The 21,432-nt window shown below is 48.0% G+C and overlaps 1 protein-coding gene across 6 annotated transcripts in view; it reads right to left on the bottom strand.

Moving 5' to 3' along the window:
- The window catches only part of MID1 (midline 1), a 395,896-nt gene that overhangs the window by 103,449 nt on the left and 271,015 nt on the right, over nucleotides 1-21,432 (bottom strand). The window contains exon 1 of one of the 6 annotated variants that reach the window (XM_043570085.1): nucleotides 8,742-8,867. The exons of the other annotated variants lie outside the window; for them this stretch is intronic. The gene's annotated coding sequence lies outside the window, so the exon portion shown is untranslated. Of the gene's footprint in view, nucleotides 1-8,741; nucleotides 8,868-21,432 lie in introns of those variants that run through there. 6 annotated transcript variants of the gene reach the window in all.

Below are 21,432 nucleotides of genomic sequence, written 5' to 3' on the forward strand. Positions count from 1 at the left end.
CGCCGGGCCGCCTTCGGGTGGCTCAGCTGCGCGCTGCTGCTTTTGTGAACCCTCGCCTGCCTTCCCTTCAAAAAGGGCAGGGGAAAGAATCCCACAGAAACGCCGGTTCATTAACGGGGAAGGGGCCCCGCGCTCATTAGCAGGCCTGGGAACCAAGCCTCTTTGAACCTTCTCCCTTTAAAGACCATCAGCAGAGGTCTGCGGAACAGCACCGGGCGTGTTAGATGCAGCCCACTGCGGGCTGCGGGAGAACGGTAGGGCTCTGGGGACACCAGTTCAAATCACGCTCGGGGTGGGGGAGTGGGGTGGGGGCGAGGCGGGGAGGGGTTCTCGGCCGGCTTCAGGAGAAGGCTTCACATCCACAGCTGGGTTTACGGGATTCCGACAGTCGGCCCTTTTGTAGTCCCACCCCCGTGTTATTTACAAAATTCGAGGTTTCCAGCCCATGCCACCCCTTTCTGAAATAGCAGCCCTCGGAAACGCCACGTGGTGCTCGGGTGAAGCTTAACGCTCATCCCGCCAACCACGGAATGGTAAGCGATCATTAAAAGCGTCAAGCATGTGCTGAGTTTGTTAAAACTGAACGGGCTGCCGGCTTCATGGGAGCCCGGTAGCTGAAAGAGATCTTCGGCCATTCGCGAACATTAACTACATGGGAAAGATTAAGCGGGCAGCTGAGATTTGAAATATTAAAGCTTGCTCGTGTTTCCACAACCTGCAGCGGAAACCCCAGTGGGGGGGCGGGAGGGGGGGTCGCTGCCGTTGGGAGAAACCCGCCGTCCCCCCTCGGTCTCGTCCCCCCTCGGTCTCGGCCACCTCTTCCGGCAGATGGCCTGGAAGAAATTGAAAGGGCTTACCTATTAATCACTATTTTGGTTGATCGCGGAAAATGAGAATTATTTCTAAATCGAACTCCTTCTCTCTTCCCACCGGAAGAACGTAAATTAAAGGGAAAACGTAGCCCTTTTGGTCGGCTTTGTTCGCTGGTGGGACGAGAGGAGCCCCAATTCTGTCTGGAGAGCTGTGACGCTGGTAACTTTTTAAACAATGTCCACTTACTTATTTTGAGAGAGAAAGAGAGGTGAGAGGCAGAGGGGGAGGGACAGAGAGAATCCCAAGCAGGCTCCGTGCCGTCGGCGCGGACCCCGACACGGGGCTCGATCCCATGAACCTCGAGGCCGTGACCTGAGCCGAAACCAAGAGTCGGATGCTTAACGGACTGAGGTGCCCGGTCATGATTGTACTTTCATGCGGGTGCCGGGACTCCATCCCAGAGTGGCACGATCAGAATTTCCAGAGGTGATTCCACCGCTGACCCCCGGAGAAATGCTGACGTTTCACTCAAGGACATCAAGTGTGCTGGCTCGAGAAGCCGGAATCTGGCGTCCTCACTAGCCCAGCTCTATGATCGTGGGCCAGCCGACATCACGCCTTACCTGGATTATCCTAATACCCTTCCAAACGGCAGAAGCCAGAGATCCTGTTAAAACATGACTGAGCCTGCCCCGTCTCTGCTCTGCCCTCCAGGGGCTTTCCCATCCCACTCGGAGAGAAACGCACCAGAATAACTCCAGCCCCAGAGAACACAGACTCAGACAGTGACCTCATTTCCTCCCACGTTACCCCTTGTTCGGCTCCGGGCACATGGCCTCCTTGCGATTCCTCAAACGTGCCAAGCACGTCCCGTCTCCCCCCTCACAAGGTCTGGGGAATCCACAGGACTCTCTGCATCGGTGTCACCTTCTCTGTGAGCCCGCATAAAACCAAGTCCCCTGCTACCACCACGACCACCTGCCCACCCATCACGGCCCCCCTTCTCCCCCGACCTCGGTTTGCCTTTCTCCACAGCTTTTATCGCCCAACGTATTCTATTCGTTCGGTCACCGAGCCATCTCTCCCCACTGCCCCAGCAGAGGGCGGGCTCTATGACAGCACACAGGCAGGGCTCAAGCATCTGTTGGAGGAGGTGATAAACGTCCAGATGCTGGGGTTAAAACACCTCAAAGAATAAAACATAACCGCCGCCCTGAAGGATCTCTCAACGTATCAGAACAGAGGTCAGCAAACTTTGTGTCCTATAAAGGGCAAGGCAGTCAACACTTTTGGCGTGGCGGGCCAGGCAGAATCTGTCGTGGCCGCTCCAGTCCACTGCTGTAGCGCGCAAAAGCAGTCACACACCAGGCGCGAAGGAGTGAGCGTGGCTGGCCAATAAAATCGGATTCACAAAAAACAGGTAGCCAGCTGGACTGGGCCTGAGGATCTTATGTTGCTGACCCGTGTGTTCGAAGGTAGAGACACGTACAGCTAGACAAAATGCAAATGAGACTCCCTCCCCAAGAGATCCGAATAAAATGCAGCAACGGCGGTGAAGTAAGACTCTGACAAGCGGGTACAAGTTTCGAATGCTCAGAACAGGATCTTTTTCTTTTATGGCCATCGCGTTTGGCGTGGCAAGCACTTTGTGCAAGTGTCTACGCTGTAAACGTTGGTTTAATGGTATTAAGCCATGACTACACATCTGGATACCCAGAGAGGCGCAGCCCATTTTCTGGATCTTTCGCCCATATGTTGCCGAAAAGGAAGGGGCCACGGGTTCGCTATCTACAGTGGATCGGATTTTTTTCTTTCTCCTCTCCTGCAGATCATATTTTTGTTACATTACCCAACAAAATGTTAGCGGTAAGCGTGCGTAGCATTCACCCACCTGAAAAAAGTAGCCTCGTTTATTGTCTAGCTTCCTTTGAAACACCCTTTTTGAGAAATGAAAACACCATTCATTCTTTCACCAAACATCGAAGCCCCTCTAGGGTCTCGGACCTGGGACATGACAAAAGACACGTGCCAAAGATTAGGGGGACAAGAAGACAGGAAAGCTTCCCGGAGGAAGCATCATGTGAGAAAGACTTTTGAAGACGAACAGGGGTTCGCCAAACAGGTTGGGGGAGGAGGCTGTGAAAATGTTATGTTTTTTCTTTTCTTAAATTCCCATAATTTAATTTCTAAGCTTCAAAAAAGAGAGAGAGAGAGAGAGAGAGAGAGAGAGAGAGATTCTTAGCCTAAATGCACTACAATGGAAGGAAATCCCACGTGCATATCATTGTCAGGAAATTCTATAGCTCAACATTTTTCTTAATGGGCTGAGCGGTCCTCATTCACAGGAGGATGTGGGCAATCCTGGGAACCCCTTGCAACAAACTGGGAGTGGCAACAATTTAGAGCTCACACCCCCGCTTGTCCACGGTTTGTAGTCTAGAACAGGGCACGGAATAGAGAGAAAGGAGAGAGCTGGACGGGTGGCCAGACAGTCGGGGACGACACGTAGCTCGCCTATCTATTAGCTGAGTGGCCCTGGGAGTGTGTCCCCAGATGCTCCCTCCAGTTCCTTCCAGCCCTCACTCGGAACAATCCCTAAGCAGGACAGTCCTCAGGGGCAGGTGCGAGACACGTTTTCAAGAAACTTTCTTACAAACCCAAGACTTTCGAGGAAAACACTTGTTTACAATGGAAAATGAATAAATGGGTGTTTCGGTTGAAGTGACAATGGACACATCCCACCGTCTCTCATTCTACGTGTCACCGAAACCGCTCTTCGGGTTTTCCTCTCTCTAACCACTGCCGACTTCTCCTTCCAGCGAATCGAAGCCTGGGGGTTTTCTATGCCAGAGTCTGGCCTTCCATCCAAAAGTCATCAAAGAGTGGTCCAAAGGCAGACTTCCAGATGTAAAAGAACGTAGTCGCGGGGATGTGACGCAGAGCACGGTGACTCTCGCTGGCGATACGGTATTGCATAATTGGAAGTTGCTAAGAGAGGAGATCTTAAAAGTTCTCATCACAAGAAGAAAAGTTGTAACGGCGTGGGGACGGATGTTAACTAGACTTAGTGTGGCGATCATTTCACGACGTATACAAAGGCGGAGTCGGGTCGCGCACGTGAAATGAATATAACGTTCTACGTCAATTCTAGCTCAATTTTTACAAAAGCTACCCCGGTTGTTCGTTCGTTTCCCGTACGGCCTGAGAACGACTCCCGGGCTTGTCTCTCGCAGTGCCAGCTCTTTCCAGAAGCCCAGCTCATCACTGCCAGTTCTTTGCTTCATTTACTGTAAATGCCCCACTTCACAGCGTGCACCTCCTGGGTTTCGTCAGCTTCCCTCCGGAATCTGCCTGCCCTGCAAGCCTCCTGGTGCCTCGCATTCGATCCTCCCTCCCTCCAAAGAGGGCCTCATCCTAACCCCCGGAACCTATATGTCAGGTTACAAGGCAAAGGGGAACGCAGGCTGCGGACGGGGTGGAGCTTGCCACAGCTGAGCTCAAAATGGGGCGCTCAGCCCGCATTGCCCAGGTGCACTCGATGCAGTCGCCAGGGCCCTTGGATGTGCAAACGACAGGAAGCGTCGGGTGATGAGACGCAGAAAGGACTCGATGGCCATTGCTTTGAAGATGGAAGGGCCACGAGTCAGGGAACCACTGAGCCATTTCCAAAAGCTGCAAAAGGCAAACAGATTCTTCCCTAGAGCCTCCCCAAGGAACACAGCCCTGCGGACACCTTGACCTCCAGCGTTGCTGAAGCCATCACGCTGGTGGTCATTTGGTACAGCATCAATAGGAAGCCACACGCTCTCCTTCCCCCAAATCCCTATCACTAGCCAAGACATGTGAGTGTCAGTCCCTAGTCCTCGGGTCGGTTTCTCTCTCTCTGCTCTTGCTCTCACTGCCTTCCGGGTAGATTTACACCTTCTGTCCTGCATTCCTGGACTGTTACCAACCCTCCCCCCCCCACCCCCACCCCCCCACGAACACACAAAACCAAAACAACAAACCACCACCTCCCGAGGTGACTCCTTCCCTCCAGTCTTTTGTCCCTCAGTTTCATCTTGGCCACATGCTTCTGGCACCAACGGCTTCTTCCTGTCGCCTGCCTTAAAGGCCCAGGCACTGAGCAGCACCCGGCTGCCCAAAGCAGGAGTCCCGCGGGATGCCTCATCTCCTGTCTCGAAGACATGCCCAAGTTTCTCCCAAAGTGCTCCTTTGGCCTGATTCCCACGCACTCACCTCCCATCCCAGGAACCAGGACTGTTTGCTGCTCTTAGCGACTGCCTTTGTTGTTCTGCCTAGCACAGATCATTTTTTCCTTTGGCAGATTGTTTTGTGTTTCGTGTTTATTTTCTTGTTGTTGTTTTCTGGGTTTTTTTAAGATGACGGCCGGCCGGACCTCGTAGAGGCCCGAAGAACCCTGGTCACTGTTGTTTTTGGAGATTGCACATTAAACAAAGAAGGATTGTTTTAAAAGACAGCTATAAATAGCGCGACAGGTCTTAAATGTTTACAGTGAACAAAATAAAGCTTTTAGGTGAAAACCACAAAGCAGCATGACTATCATCTGTGCAAAACAACCAAAATATTCATTTAAAGATCCTAATTCCTACTCCTGAAATCATTATTGCACTATATGCTAATTCACTTGTATGTAAATTAAAATAAATTAAGCTCTGGGACTGATAAAGGCATGCACGATACAGGCGCGCGTGCACACACACACACACATCTCACACAGAGATAACACTCATAGTCTAGATTCGAGGCCAATGACCACCTACTCCTCGAAATCCCCCATGCTAAACCTGGATGTCAAGAGGCTCGCGCCTTTTGGGGCGAAGGAAAATTAATCAACAGAAAGGGCTGCAGGAATGATCGAACCTTGGCATCAGGTGGTGGCTAAGGTGGTCTGGCTGAACCAGCTGCCCGGGCAGGTGGCCCCTCGCCCCCTCGGGGCTCCAGGTATCATCATCCTTTGGTAGCACTCCTCCCAGGAGGAGGACTTTCCTGGAGGGAGAAGGGCTTTCTTTTGTCCAAGGTGCGCGATCTGGGGGGAAGCAGACTGCATGAGAAAGTCCCCAGTGGAAGAGAACGGACGGCAGGACTTAGTTCAGACACAAGCTTTGGACCTGAGAAGGCAGATGGGGAACTCAGGACGGGTGCCCTAATGGATTACTGTCACAGGCCAGGCAACGGAAGGTCTTTTCTGCCTCCTCCTTTAAAGTGAGAGAGAGGCAAAAATCATTGTCCGGGCAAGTCAATGCAAAGAAAACGTTTAACCCCCCCCCCCCGCCTGTGCAGTCACAACCCTCGCCATCATCCTGCTCGCTAGCTCATGTAAGAATTTCACAACTATATTCCTTATCGTCTCCCCCAACTCCTACTATGACACAGAGAAGGTAACCTACAGCCCGAAGGAACCCCCAGTACCCCGTGAAGACGACACGCCTTGCACGGCTTAATCCGTGGCCAACGTCAGTGAGGGGGCTTTCCGGTTCAAACTCCCCAGAGTGTGCAAGTTTCACCCATAGATGCCAGAAGTGACCAAGAATCAGGAGTCTCCAGACCGAGTGCATTCTATGCGTTCAGTCACCCACGAGGCACATCATCCGTGGGTTTTGAATCCCAAATGTCTCTTAACGGAGTTTCGACATCTTAATCCTAAAGTGAACCCATCTCTCGGTGCTTCCCTACAGGTTCTGGGTCTCCACGAACAATAATCATGTTTCCAATTTGGTCTCACTTTGTACGCCTCTGAAGGCCATCGCTCTGAGGGAAATTCATGAGTCACCAGACCAAGGAGTAAACTCGGAGAGCAACCCTGGGTGGCCCGTGGTCAACTGTTACTACCAGGTGGCTCTCAGCCACTGCCCGGACGATTCCCAAGGCACTCCCTCCGATTTTTTCCTAAATATCCTCTGGGGTGGGGAAACTAAGCCTGATGTTCCATTTACCAACACAGAACTGAGCCGACACACACACCACCCAAACTGTACAAATGTTACACCAAATCACATAAAAACGGTTTGAGGGGGGAAAAAAACCCTTGAAAGTGTTTTTTCACAAACCGCATCCCCCATATCCTATGAATAAATTTTCTTTAAAGCATCCTACATTTCACAACAACGACCAAGTCCACTTCCTATCCCCTCTTCACAGGGGTAATGAAGATTTAGTGGACTTATTGCCATTTGGGTTTTTGCTATGACATCATCCCTGTTCTAGAACCACAGGTGGAATTTTTTTTAAGAACTGTGGACGGGGCGCCTGGGTGGCTCAGTCGGTTGGGCATCCGACTTCGGCTCAGCTCACGATCTCACAGTTTGGTGAGTTCGAGCCCCGCGTCTGGGTCTGTGCTGACGGCTCAGAGCCTGGAGCCTGCTTCCGATTCTGTGTCTCCCTCTCTCTCTCTGCCCCTCCTCCACTGGTGCTCTGTCTCTCTCCCTGTCTCTCAAAAATAAGTAATCTGTAAAAAAAAATTTTTTTTTAATGATGGAATGATGTTTTTATCTTGGATCAGAAGGCACATGGGACTTTCAGAGGACTCAAAACTTTGGAACTGGGCAACTTTGGAAATTAACCTGTTTGTGAGGCAGCAACAATGGAAACTGGGTGCTATATTCCAGATGAATCCACCACAGATGCACTATTTTCAATAACAGAACACAGGCACCCAATGTTTGCGCATTCGGCCATGGTTTAGGATTTAGCTTTGAGTTATAAAAACCACAGCTCTGAGTTCGAAACGCCCTACCCAAATGCTACTTTACTGATTAGCAGCACCCTGGCCGATTGGAGACACGGGCAAGTCGGCAAATGCACAATAAAACCGGGCCATGGAGCTATGGAAAGGGGAGGGTGAGATCCAATTGAATGTAACGGCATTCTGAAAGACTGGAAATTGATATGACAACAGAGGCAGTCAAAATGCAAAGTGGCTCTTAAAGCAACAGTACAAATAACACACGAGCGGGAACAGGTGGAGAAAAAAAGAAAGTGATCCTGTAACATTCTCTAGGTAATGTCTCCGAAATGTCACTGTGGTTAACCTCCGACTGTCAGCACCCTCAAGTTGGTTCACTTTATCGGTGACAGACTTAAGAATTTCTGCCAGCCGAATTTTAAGGGACCGGAGGGACTGACTGAAGAAACAAAAACAAAAACAAAAACATGACAGGCAGATGAGCACGGAGGCACCGGCCTCAAGTTTTAAAGTAACTCATGAAGACGACAGATTTTCTTAATAACTTGCCACTTCGTGTTTATTTATTCTGAGGAGCGCTTAAGTTAAAATGTCCTACCTGCCACGGAAAGTGAGAAACAAGGAAGACTTTTAACGTCACCAACCACCCACCTGGTGGAATTCATGCAGACTGAATGAAACCGTTCACAAAACCTGTCCATAGTGTGCTCGATTTTTAGTAATTGGATCTCCAGGATATTCTTTAAAATAATCACATACTCTCTTGACCATGCAACCTGATTAATAATGAATGAACATTCCTGAAAAGAATCCTTTGGAAGCACAGCAGATGTCTTTGGGGATATGAAGGCTTTAATGATAAAAATTAAGGGGAAGCGGGAGCTAGGTCACACTGTCTGGTTATTTTAATTGAAACCTAGTCTTCCACATTGACTTAACAGAATGCTTAAATACACCTTCTGGAGTTCATTTATACAAGCAGACAAGAAAAAAGACACCAATGACAAGGCAAAAAAAAGCAATCCCGATTTCTCAAGGACCGACCGCCCGACCCTGCTCTGCCTTAATAAGGAAAGAAACCCCCTCGACAGTCTCAGAAATGCAACTTGCTCTCTTGAAAACACTGATAGATAGGTTAAAAACAGGAAACAGCACATTTGTCCTGAATAGTTCTTTGAGCACCTCTCCAGATTCTTACAAATAGATCGCCTTGAATACCCACCAGTGGACTGCACCCTAGTTCTTGGTGAAGACACATCGCCGTAGGCAGAGGAAGGGGACCCGCGGAATGACAGGCAGGCCACCGAGACCAGATGGCGGGTGGCAGGCAGTGCCGGAGCAGTCCTGTGTGTCTGTGAGAGCGTCAACGGTGAAACACAACAGGAAAATCGACGCGACAATTCCAGGAAGCCCAGCTCCACCTCATCCACCCCGCCAGGGTTGCTGAGTTGAAGAATCAAAACTCCCTCTTGCTTTCCAGCTGCCTTTTGCACACACCCTGCCGTGGCTGCCCTATGTCCTCGCCCACTCCACGTTCAACTCAAGCCAAATGAAAAGGCAGCTCGGGGCGGATTAACACCCACTGCCTCGTCCCCAAAACGACGACGATTTGGCACTGCGATCTGTACCCTCATGGCTCACGGGGCCCAGCAGCGGGTCAGTGTCCCGCAGCCGAGTGCCGGGTGCCAGCTTTTCCATGCTGCCGACAGGAGCGTCCCGTCCGGCTCCCGGGGTCAGCAACGGGCTCTTGCCTCCCTTGCATTTCGGTCCTTTTGGCGGCTTCCTGAGCACATGATCACACTGTGCTCTGGCCGCTGTTGTTGTTTTTTTTAATAATGCACTTATTACTTTGTATCTATCTTCTGAGTTAAAATATAATTATCTGGAAGAAGTTTTGATTTTTTAAATTTATTTTTGAGGGAGGGAGACAGACAGACAGAATACGAGCGGGGGAGAGGCCAACAGAGAGGGAGACACAGAATCCGAAGCAGGCTCCAGGCTCTGAGCTGTCAGCACAGAGCCCCACGCGGGGCTCAAACTCGTGAACCGCGAGATCATGACCCGAGCCGAAGTCAGACGCTTCACTGACTGAGCCACCCACGTGCCCCCGGAAGAAGTTTTTTAAAACATCACATCCAGGGGCGCCTGGGTGGCTCAGTCGGTTGAGCGTCCGACTTCGGCTGGGGTCATGATCTCGCGGTTTGTGAGTTCGAGCCCCATGTGGGGCTCTGTGCCGACAGCTGGGAGCCTGGAGCCTGCCCCGGATTCCTCTCTCTCTCTCTGCCCCTCCCCCACTTGCACTCTGTGTCTCTCTCTCAAAAGTAAATAATAAAAAAATTTAAAAAATAAAAAAATAAAAAAATAAAACATCACATCCAGAAGAACAATCTCTTGTACAGACTCCATAAAGCAGTCATTTTTTTCTTCCCCAAATAGAGAGCTAAATTGCAATCTCTCATCGTGATAAACAACTGAAAATATAGGTGTATGAAATATACACACATGTATATACACACATAAGCAAGCAACACATATACACCCACACATATATATATCATGCCTGCATACAACATGTCGTATGCACACGTGTTTATACATACATATGATGCATACACACACACACACAGCAAATCTGTGATGGGTGTCCCAAATTTCAGTCGCCAGAACGGCAAAGAAAGAGTGAATTGAGAATGGAAAGTAATCTTTTAAAAATTGATTGTCTAAAGGAAGAGGAAGTAGTCTTCCCAAAAGCAAAAAAAAAAAAAAAAGAAAAGAAATTGTCTTGCCCTGCAATTCTTTCGAGGATGTTGCTTATCACCGTGCAAGACAAGAACAGGCAACTCAAGTAAATCATCAGGGAAGTGTAAAAAAAAAGAAAACACACAAAAAACCCCACACACTGATTGCAAACCTGCACGATTCACGTGCAAAATCAGACATCCGGCCTCCACCAAAGGTGGTTAAGAACCTTCTTGATAAAAGGGCAAACAGGAGGCAGGGACTGTTGCCTGGCTGGCGTGTCGTGACGCCTACTTTCGTGCCATTGCAACACCTCACGGTAAACCAAAGCGTGCTTCACATGTTTGGACATAAAAATGCAAACATACACTTTCTTGGCTTATGTCTGTACAAATCACAATTTCATCCGTCTGTTAACAATAAACAAAGGGATTACTCAATTTCACAAAGAGGTGGCTTCCCAAGGAAGACCTCGCTGTCCACAGGAGAGACACGCGTACGTCATCAAACAGAATTCGAAAGAAGTTTTCGGCATGAGATGTGAAAGCGCTGCCTTTGTTACAACAACCTTAAACCTGCCAAAATTTCTACGACACACGCCTAACTTGTCCGTATTTTGGCGCTGCGGTGGCAAATGAGCCTGAACGTCTAGAGTTGGAACATCAGGAAACAAACATGGACTTCACCCCTCAAAACCGGAAGAAAAGGATCAACAACCGCAACCTTGATCATCTTCTACGGAGCATCACCTGACAACCTCTACAGGCGATTTCCCACCGCCGGAGGGTCTCAGACATTTCATGTCCGTTACAGTTTACGCGAAGAAAGCAAACATCCAGTGTTAAAGGCAAATGGCACCTATTTCGCATTCAGTCGAAAGTGACGGACGTTTTCCCCGTCTGTGCTCTACCGAGCGCCAGGCAAGAATCTGGTGCTGAGGGCAGCGGCAGCGGACACGGAAGAGAGGGGAGGGAGAGAACACCTGTCATACCTAGTCTCCTGACACCTCCAGTGTGGTGGTGGCAGAAATGGAAGCTCCCGTGGACGCTTCTTCCCAGCGTTTCTAGTTCGACAGGCATTTCTACACCCATGCGTGGAACTATTCTCTGTCTCTATAAAGCCCTACGTACGTCTACAGTGGAACTGATTTTTGTACACACCCACACACGTAAGCGCCTTTGCAAAATTACGTGGGACTTGACAGAACTCACCCTTCACAAATCCCTCGGTGACAACATCCCTCCTGGATCATTCCTACAACGCTCCTCTAGAAGGCAGAGAAAGTGCACTCTCCCCCCTTCCCACTTATTATCCACCGGGAGAAAAATGCATCAGTAAATAGTTCCTGATGACGGCCAGTATGGCATTTCACCATTGTTCTCTGAACATCGAAAAGCTTACGTACAATGGCACGCACAACTCCTCCAGTCCCATGACTCACTGAGGTAATGACAATGTCATAGAGTAACTGATGCCTATTGTATGGACAGATTGGGAAATTCTCTCAAACCTGATAGCTCCTTTCCTCAAAGGAAATCGCTTTGTCTCTCAACTTCAAAGTTAGCCACACACAAAGGCCTCGTGTTCACAATGCCCCGAAGCTACTTTGCGATCTTGAAAAATAAAGAAAAGTAACCTTGATTCACAACTCCTGGTTAACTATTATGAAGAACATGCTTTCAATGTTTCCCGTGATCACTGAGGCCCTACCGTCAGGGGATGAAGTCTTTTGTTTTTTGGGGTTTTTTTTTAAGGCAACAGAAAGAGGAGTGACTCTTTTGTTCGGAGTTGTTATTATAAAGCACCACGCGAGAGAAGGGGGGGACGATGGAAGAATGGCAATGAAAAGAACAACAGTGCTGACGAAAACAGGATATTAAGAACAGCGTCTGAACCGGGCGTCCTCACAGAACAAAGGCAGGTGGCTTCTTGGGAGAAATCTGAGCAAAAATACTTTGAAAGGATTTAAACGCTAATGGATGAATGCGTTTTCCAGGCAGCAAGAGATCTTTGGGGCGGTAAAACTGGGTTGCCATTTAAACACATACACACACACACACACACACACACACAATCATGAAATTAAAACTGCTTTCAAATCAGATTAAATCACTCACTTTTTAAACCCATGATCCACTCCTTGAAACTTCTAGATCTGTTTCTGCCCCATCTAAAATAAGATACTTTTTATTAGATAACTGAAGTAACTTAGGGTACATTCGTAAGGAAACGGAATTTGTCACAAAAATGGCTCTCTCCACTCGGAGCATACTCTAACTTACACTTTTTTTCTTCTAACTTACATACTTTAAATATAACCGTTAAGGAGAGTTTTCAAGAACTCCTAGGGAAGCCACGGAATGGATTCTTCGCTGAGAAACAATCACCGCGACGGAACAGCTAACGTGAAGGTCACAGATGGGTTTGGTCAAATCATGCTCTTCTTTTTTTTTTTAATGTTTATTTATTTATTTTGAGGAGGGAGGAGGGGGAGAGAGAGAGAGAGAGAGAGAGAGAGAGAGAGAGAGAGAGAGAGAATCCCAAGCAGGCTCCATGCTCGGTGCAGAGCACGACACAGGGCTCGATCTCACAACCACAAGATCATGACCTGAGCTGAAACCAAGAGTCGGACGCTTCACCGACTGAGCCACCCAGGCGCCCCCAAATCACACTCTTCTTACCTTCTACTTTTTTTCCGATTCAAATTCCGCTCAAGCTGCTAATGGGACAACACAGTTAGTGAGAGCATCAGAGTTCATATGGTCTACTGGACTTACCACATAATGAGAATTATAATGATCATGATTGTAGTCTCTGAGCTAGAGGGCTCAGAAAAGTAAAAATATATCCTGTCTTGCAATGCTTCCAAAATGGCCGTCCGTTTCGTCTTCTCTCTGTTCCGCTGCTATTCCACGTCTTTCGCCTTTCTCCATCCCCTCCTTCTATCGCCAGCGGAAGGAAAAGCAAATAGACTTTCCTCTTTTAGACAACGCATTTCATCTGGCTCTCTCTTTGATGTGCTGGCAGAAAAGCTGGGGTGAAGCCTCGATTGAGCTCAGCTGGCCCAACTACGCTTGGTCTCGTGTTGGGGTGAGACCGTCAGTACGGTGTCGTGCAAAGGAACGTGTACCTTGAAACCAGATACACCTGCGTTCAAACCGTGGCTTCTGCCCTTTCCTATCTTGTACGGTTTCCTTATCCGCAAAATGCGACAATGAGAACAATCTCGAAGGGTCTTTTGAGGATTAAGTGAGGCAAAGTTGCGAAAGCGCCAGCAAAATTGTAGCTCCCACACCCCTCTTCCTCTCGTGTCCCCGGTCACCACTTCCCACCCTTCTCGGAGTACATTCATGATCTGTATTTTTTATTGCAAACTGTTCCAGACCACTTTTGGAAACAGGAAGGATATCAATCCATGTCCTTGTTCAATAACATTCATGGGCCGTCTTCTATAAAGAAATAGTATATAACGAATAAACCGGCATTCCTGCTGTTAGCATTAATTCTTTTTTAATAATTGTCTTCACGTAGGCAAGGTCCTCTGTTTCCCAGACATCAATATACCTCTATTCATTGCCACTGGGCCTCCGGCCGTGACCTCGAGCCTTCAGTTCTCCGCTCCTCACTGAAGAGCTCCCCGCCCCACATGAATCCTAGGCCAGAATTTTTGATGTCGCAGGAAATAAGAGACCCCGGCACGGGTGGCGCTGGCGAGACTATCAAGACCAGTGACGGCTTTCAGATTTTTCCTGCCCGGGAACTAAGCTGTTAGCCTACCAGTTTCATGGATTTCGGCAGAAGACATGAGACCCGTGAGTCAGAGACAAAGGACGGTTTTAAGGCAGGGCGCTCCACACTCCTCACCCCTACCATCCTTTAACATCAGCTGGGGTTCCAGGAAGAGAGCAGGTGGGCCCCACCCATAGTAAACAGAGCCCTTAACTACTTCCTTATTAGCCCCAAATCAGCCTGTATCTGGTCTTTGCTCTTAACCGAAACTCATTTTAAGAGGTGGGAAGAGTAAGCTGGTTTTGTTACTTCTTTGATATTAGAAATCCTACACGTGCGTTAAGTTGGCTTAAGCGTTTTTTGTTTTTTGGTTTTTTTTAATGTTAGAGCTACCTTTGGCGTAAAACCAGAGAGCAAGTCATTTCTCTGAATAGTCTTTCATTCAGTAGGTATTTTTGAGGTCCTGCTGTGAGTCAGGCACTGCCCTGGGCACTGGGAATACACAGGTGAATATGTCCTGGGAGGGCTTACGTTTTAATGAAAGGGACATAAAATAAACCAGGAAATGGGTGAGAACCATACATAAAATGAAAGAAATAAAAAAGGATATCACGATAGAAAATAGAGGGGTGGGTGAGGTCTACTGTAGCTACAAACACGTTTATACTCATATCTGTGCAGGCTTTCTTAATATTTTGCCTTGCCGCCCTGCCAATAAATGAGCAACGTCTTAATTTCAGTATAAAACTTTCCAGCATTTGGGACCAGAGTTTGGACTTCATTTCTCAAGTTGTTCAATGTTCACTGACAGATTTCCTTAACGGATGACTTCTGTTTCAAGGACGTGAAAATCCAACTTTTACCAAGAAAAAAGGAAGAGGTCACTGCACGAAAAGATAACGTGATCCATTATTGGAAAGCAGTGACCTCTTGATTTTTTCTCGCATTAGAACTTGCGAGAAAAGCCACGATCACACGGGGGACCCCCAAAAACCCAGGAACTACGGGACTTAGAACTCCCTGAAGGTCTGAGAATCTTGATGGCAGGATGTTAACGCGAAGTCGAAGTCGAAAGTAACAAAGGGCCAGGCAGTTAAGGGTCCAGGGAAGGGCGTGAAGGAAATTAACAGACATTTCAAGAGTCATTGGTTTTGCTGTTGCCTCTCTAGGAGAAGAAATTTCAGGAAGGACGGGAAAGAGGTGGGGAAAGAGCACGGGGGTTAATGAACAGGTACAGCTGGGGCTCCATGCCCAGAAGATCAAAGAGGAGTGGAAACCGGGGGAGCCCATGGCCTGAGAGCTGTGTTGGCGTCTTGTGGGCAGTGATGTCAGTAACGAAAGGTATCTCGAGAGAAATAAATTCCCTGCCTGAAGGGAGACCAGCACGGCAGGAATCGTGACACGGTAACGCGTGGCTACTGCAGCGGTAGCCGAGGCCAAGGGCCCGGCTTGGGAAGCAGGGGTGGCAGGTGCCGGCCCTACACCACAGAGACACCAGTAAGCAGGTTTAGGAGAGGACGGAGCACCAGGCATAGCGGCGTTTATAAAGCAAGTCGTTCTCGGAGGGGGAGTTCTCCCCAGCCCAAAGATTTTTGGCCTAAAAACCAACATTAAAGGGTGACCGGGTGGCTCAGTAGGTTAAGCGTCCGACTTCGGCTCAGGTCACGATCTCAGCGTTCGGGAGTTCGAGCCCCGCGTCAGTCTCTGTGCTGACAGCTCGGAGCCTGGAGCCTGCAGCCTGCTTCGATTCTGTGTCTCCCCCTCTCTTCCTGCCCCTCCCCTGCTCATACTCTCTCTCTCTCTCTCTCTCTCTCTCTCACTCAAATAAACATTAAAAAATTTAAAAAATTAAACTAAAAACCAACATTAAAAATGTCTCATTGGAAGCTTGATCATTCTGAAAAAAAAAAAAAATACTTGTAATCACATGAAAACAAATCCCACAAAGGCCATGAGGCTTCTTCTAGTGTCTTCTTAAAAACACTCTCAAGGCAGGCTAACCTCTGAGAGATTTTCCTTGCATTATCCAAAGGTTTCCTGTCGTAACTTTGAGAGAAATTATAAATGCAACTTATGAAACAGGAAGTCAAGACGTTCCCTGGGAATTTACATCGAAAGGTATGATCTCAGGGACCCGACTCCAGGGGTTTTGTTGTTGTTTGCTTTGTGTCTTATTTGTTTGTTGTCTAGGATTCTTTGAGTCTTAGAGGAAAAAGAGCTTCATTTCCAGCCACTAAGTGAGCACTTCATCTTGCGCGTTTTATCGTCTCACTGAATCAGATTATATAAAGAGCTGGCTTTTTGGATATAAACAAAGGCGAAACTGGAAAGACTCAGTACTTGAGATACAATCTAGGGCTTAAAAATGCACTTACGAAAAACTACCTAGCTTTGAGAACAGTGAGCTTTCCGGGTGGCTAAGCTACCTCAAAGTGGAGATGTATTTATTCTGATAATAAATATGGACGTTGTTTGGCAAAAGTATCGCAGTTACGTGAGGAAGCGTCGCGTTTTGGAAAAGAAAGACAAGAGCCCTTCTCAACGTCTGCTCGCTCATCTTTAAGGTAAAGACGGTTACGGCGCTCCTTTACCTTGTCCTTATTTAAATCAACAGACACTTGACCCAGGGCGCGGTTCCAAAGGGTCCTGCCAGTTGTCGAAGTCTATTCTTTCCATTACAAACTCCTCCAAGTGACTCCCTCGTAAAACGGATGCAAATATTCCGTTCCCCCACTCTATTCATTCTCTCCCTCAGAGTGGGAAATGCCTTTCTCCGGGGGCGCTGGGCCGAGGGGGCAGGACGGTGGCAGGGTGACTTCCCAGAAGGGAGCTTTGTTGTGCCCAAGCCACTGCCAGGCAACCTCCCTGAGCATCAACTGCCAAAACATCACGGTCCGAATAGGGGCGCTCCGGTCCCCCCCTCCCCCCCCCCCCGGCCCGCCCCCGCCTAGCAGCGTCCAGAAAGCAATTCTTTGCATGGGTGCTTCTTCATCGTGATCCTGACTGGCAGCTCCGAGGATTAAACGCAGGTCCTTTATGCACATTAGCCCCCTGGAGTGTTGAACTCCAAAACCTCTATTTTCTCCCAGTTAGCCACTGTGGTACACAGCCTTTCTTCCACTCTGGGCTATCAAAAGAAAACAAAACAAAACACCAGACCCTACAACAATACGATGGACATGGTAATGACGGAGCGTCGGTAGGGTAGTGGGCAGATTCTGAGACTGGGAACCCACTTCCTTCTTTATCATTAAAACTTCGCATTCTCAGCAGCAGAAGCTTGCTCACAATGGCACCGACAATCGACGGGGGGGGATGAAAACCCTGTGCTCTGTGCGCGCGTATATATATCTCCATGAACACACGGCCCGCAAAACTGCTGAATGAAAATCGACACCGGAGCCTTCTTAATCAAGCAAAATTTCCTGCTTCGTGGCTGCATTTAAAAAAAAAAGAGAGAGAGAGAGAGAGAGAGAGAGAGAGACCATCTGGCCTCTCTCTGCTACTTAGGGTTTTTGCTCCGCACTTCCTGGTTATCTTCAGCAACGCGTTACATTTTCACTTATAAATTATTTTTACCACGATGCATTTCCTGCGGTGAACCAGAGGCCGAGTAGAAAGCATTGTTCTATTTCTAGGAAAATACTTCTCCGTTCCTCATGGCAGGTTGCAAAGGGGAAAAGAGCACTTGAAATAGGAAAATGGAGGACAAGTCGCAGCAAGAGCATTAACTACTCATATTTCTTTCGACGTAAACACCGTCTGCCACCGAGCTCACTCTGCCTCTTCCTCTCTCTCTCTCTCTCTCCCTCTGTATATAGAGAGAAAAAGAGAGAGTAATAATTTAAATCCCAAAACAGAAAGCCACCTCTGCCCTGCTCATTCAAGGTGTACTTCGTACTAATCAGTCTCCAAATAATAAGTCAGAAAGTGGAATTCATTTTTGCACGGGAGCAAAGACCCTGATAAAAGTACGATCCACCTTCAATGAGCTGAAATTCTCCGAAAACGGGAGAGTTCTGGTTAATTTAATTTTCTGGTTAACTGAACCTCAAATAGAAAACCTTGTCTTTTTTTTTTTTTTTTAAATCCTCGTTGAGAAGAACGTTCCTAAAATGCTGGAGCCTACTTTTCTTGCGTTAACTACAAATGGGATGGAATTTAAAAGTTCTTGGGTAGTTCCAAATTGTATTGTTTCTTGAGATCATCACCGTAAAGTCTTCTTCCTTTTAATCACAAGTAGAGGAGATTTAAGAGATGGAGCGGGACGTAGATTTGTACTCGTGACCGTGAATTTTTACATTAATCCACGATATTGCCTTCTTTCTTGTATTTCACCATCTCTTGGGAAAGTACAACGTAGAAAACTGGTTACCAGAGACGTTTGGCTCTTTTGGCAAAATTCAGGTAGGCTGGCTGAGGTTTCTGTATGCTTACGTGTTACAGGGACGAAAATTCCCTCTATACCTGTTCAGTAAGTGTAAATAGTGAATACTTTTAATACAGCGCTTCCCATCAAGCTTATTAACACAAATTAAAGACCGTGTAAATTCCTCTGACGTACGGATTGAAACGGACCAAGAAAGCGTTAGGATTTAGGTTTCATGCTAGAACGTGATGGCGGCACAGAACTGGCCCCAAACGTCCCCTCCTTCCACAACATGGTCACAGCCAGCCCAGCCCTCTCTTGGGTTCCATGCTGCAAGTTCCCACAGAATTCTATGCCACGCCACCTGCAGCCATCAAACAATAGCACCATATTGACTCAAAGCACTGCCCAACGGTCAGAGCCCTCGAGTCTTACATCAGGCTTCCGGGAAACAGGTCAGCTAGGATCATTTACGATTCCAGATACCTCACCATGTACGCGTGAAGAGAAGACTGGGGCTTTTGCTCTCTAGGTAGAATGAATCTCTCTAAGTAGAATGTCTTTGTCTCTGTCTCTCTCTCACATACACACGCACCTCTTTTTCTGGGGGTGGGGGGGGAGTCAGGGGTGTTACGATGCACTCAACCTCAAAGAAGCACTGGGCAAATCTAATGTAGACTGAGACCTTATTATCCGCCAGGAACTGTTAGCCACTGGGCGCGCAGTAGGATTTTCATAAAGATTTCTCCAAAGGACTGAGTGGAAGTGAAGGGATCAGCCATGGCTCACTTACGGACCTATACGAGATCGCCTTACAGGTAGGCTAATGATACGAAATGATTCTGGACAATGACTATTTTCAAAATGAGGCAGTGGCCACACCCTAAAAATAGGACTTTACTGTAAGGCACAAAGATAGCCATGTATGTATGAATGTTATCAACCACTATGCCTTGGGCACAGATGTGGTGAATATATATGGAGGATGTACGTATCGAGTGTGTATTTCAGATCTCAAAACCTATGATGCAACATAGAGTTTGCCCGCGATCAGAACAACCAGGGCCTTCCTTCTGGCTCGCTATTGTCCTTCTGTCCGTACTGTCGGCTCTTCTCTCAGTCCGTTTTGCAGGTCCTGCCCCGAAGAAGGATACTGACACCCAAAGCACAGACGCTTTTCTTCCCCTAAGGAGCCCTCGGGGAATACAAGAGATCGAAAGCCTTGGACAGGTCTGCAGATGTCGTAAAGTGGGACACTCAGGAGCAGCGTAAGGGGCCTGAGGCTGCTTTGCCTCCGCCATCTGTCATGACGGTGATTTCCAGGTTGAGTGGGTGCCGAGGACATCCTTGGTCAAAGGTCTGGACGAGTAGCTCCGTCCCACGTGGAACCACTCCAACGCCCTTCCGGCTCATTCACGGAAGCATCGGGAAGTGCTGGAGATTGTTACCTGCTAGCTCTGCGAAGCCCTCCCGTTCAATACTTTAACAGCTTCCTTAGAAAACAGCAAGCACGTCTCACGTTGCATGACTCACTTAACTATCATATCCTGGGAGACAGTGTGCTTATACCGATTCCTCCCTGCACTAAACAAAGAGTATCTATAAAGGGAATTGTTAACTTAATGGAAATAATACTTACTTGGGGGGGGGGGGTTGGGGACTTCTAGGCAAGAATAAAGCATGTGTTAATATACCTAACACGCAAGTGTTTGACATGGAATGCCAACTCACGTAAGGCTTCCTTTGAACCTCCCTTTTCTCGACCATTCTTCCATGTGCCCACAGCTGACATGTTTTTAAGTACCTACCATTTGTCAGGCACTTTCTATCAATTACAGACCCAAAAGGGGAGGTACCGTTTTCTCCACTCTCTACATGGGGAAACTGAGGCTCCGAGTTAGGGCACCTTGCCCAGGGCCACAGAGCGGGAACGTGGCAGAGTCCAGCTGAGAACGTGCTGCTCCATCACGAGGAACTGGGAATTTCCGATGTACGAATGCAAAGAAAATGTGGATGCTGTAGGTTCCAGGAAGCGCTTCCACTACTTCGAGACTCTAATTTATAAAAGAAAACAAAACTGGAGCCCCAGTTGTAGGGTGGCTCAGTCGGTTAAGCATCCGACTCTTGATTTTGGCTTAGGTCATGACCTCACGGTTGGTGGGTTCGAGCCCCACGTTGGGCTCCGTGCTGTCAGCATGGAGCCTGCTTGGGATTCTCTCTCTCTCCCTTTCTCTCTCCCCCTCCCCGACTCATTCTCTCTCAAAATAAATAAACGTAAAAAAACAACAACTCATAGTTAAGCATTGGTCATGTCTTTACCAGGAGCCATTCAGGAATTTCACAAGCTAAGCACTCGCCAGTCTCCCTCGGAAGGACTGACATCTGGATCATATTGGCAAGTGGGTGCTTTAAACACGAGAGAAAATTAGGAGAAAAACCTAAGACTGGATTACGTCCACGAGTTCACTCACCAATATCTCCCCAAGTACTCTTTTTTGTCTTTTTTTTATTTTTATTTAAAAAAATTTTTTTTCAACGTTTTTTATTTATTTTTGGGACAGAGAGAGACAGAGCATGAACGGGGGAGGGGCAGAGAGAGAGGGAGACACAGAATCGGAAACAGGCTCCAGGCTCCGAGCCATCAGTCCAGAGCCCGACGCGGGGCTCGAACTCACGGACCGCGAGATCGTGACCTGGCTGAAGTCGGACGCTTAACCGACTGCGCCACCCAGGCGCCCCTTTTTTGTCTTTTTTTAAAAAAAATATAACAAGCTCGTCAACCATCCTCTTCACTCAGTGAACAATGGCTTGTGACCTCCCAGGTAGCAAATTCACAGGAGAAACATATCAGTTATAATTAATGTTTACTAGGATAAATGTAAATATTTAAAAACACACAACCGTTCCAAGCACATGTGATTTCCATTTTATTTTATGAAACACTAAAAATCCACTTGTCCACCCCATTAATTATAAGCTGCTCCCAGCCCTGACCTGTATATAATTCCCTCTGACGTAAATTGGAACAAGGTGCCCAGAGTGGAAACAGCCTACACCCTAACTGGGCTACAAAATG

This window comes from Prionailurus bengalensis, chromosome X (assembly GCF_016509475.1).
Source record: "Prionailurus bengalensis isolate Pbe53 chromosome X, Fcat_Pben_1.1_paternal_pri, whole genome shotgun sequence".
Classification (NCBI taxonomy): domain Eukaryota; kingdom Metazoa; phylum Chordata; class Mammalia; order Carnivora; family Felidae; genus Prionailurus; species Prionailurus bengalensis.